Source organism: Crinia signifera, chromosome 8, assembly GCF_055691185.1.
Source record: "Crinia signifera chromosome 8, ASM5569118v1, whole genome shotgun sequence".
In the NCBI taxonomy this organism is placed as follows: domain Eukaryota; kingdom Metazoa; phylum Chordata; class Amphibia; order Anura; family Myobatrachidae; genus Crinia; species Crinia signifera.
In genome coordinates this window covers 155,757,025-155,758,048 of record NC_139224.1, presented here as the reverse complement: position 1 = coordinate 155,758,048, position 1,024 = coordinate 155,757,025, and the positions used below count along the sequence as shown (strand labels likewise).

Here is a 1,024-nt window from a genome sequence, read left to right as displayed (position 1 = left end):
TTCACAGATCCGAGAACCAGATTATCCTGGATTAAGGTGCCCCCACCTCCACTTTTAATGTACAAATTACTTTGAGGAGGAGCAAAAATGGGGAAAAGCCTACCTCCGAACGAATAGCCACTGGACTGACCTAACAGAGCATGGACTCTGTAACCTGCAGTGTCTCGAGACCTGGACACATACAGGGTGACCTGGTAAATGTGACGCAAAGCCATCAATCCACCATTGGTCCACCCCAATGGCCTACCAACCACAGGAACACCTCCGAAGGGAGGGTCCATCTGCCGGTATAGTTTTGCCAACAAGGCCGGGATCTTGCGCTGCACCCATTGGAAGAAGCGGGAGGCCTTAGCCTACAGCACCTGGTATTCCCAGACGGTCTCCCATCCAAGTACTAACCAGGCCTGACCCTGCTTAGCTTCCAAGATCAGGCGTGTTCAGGGTGGTGTGGCCGTAGGCTCATAGCCGGCCCACTCAGAGTGTCACCCTAGTGGCTGATAAAAAACCACCCTTTTTGCATCACCCGACTGGACCTGCACAGGATAACCTAGAAACCAAGGTTCTACCTTGCAGAAATCCCACAGGACTGTCTTTTTCACTTCGGTTTCAAGACAGAAGCATCTTTTCCATAATAGCATTACCCAGTCTATGCCTTAAGATGTACTGTTGCGTGTATAAAACACGGATTTACCAAAAGGATCAGTTTTGGTTATAATGTATGTGTATGTAGATACATTAGAAAACAAACAAACAGGAAACTATATCGAACCGCTGTTTGAATGTAAGAAGCGAGAATGCTTGCCCAGCACCGCTATATATATCCACATATATATATTGTGTATGTACATGTACATGTATATATATATATATATTGATAACGCAAAGATTTGTTTGATAAGATTAGATATGATTGATAACCCAAACCTGTATATATTTACTTTATTACCTTTAAATATAACGGCAACGCTGAAATGATTGCACACTCACACAACCTTGTTATAAAATGTATGACAATGCTTTACTT

At 43.8% G+C, this 1,024-nt stretch overlaps 1 pseudogene; it reads right to left on the bottom strand.

The window, feature by feature from the left end:
* Window positions 1–350: 350 nt before the first annotated feature.
* LOC146029256 (5S ribosomal RNA) lies at window positions 351–459 on the bottom strand (annotated as a pseudogene).
* Between the last annotated feature and the right edge of the window lie 565 nt (window positions 460–1,024).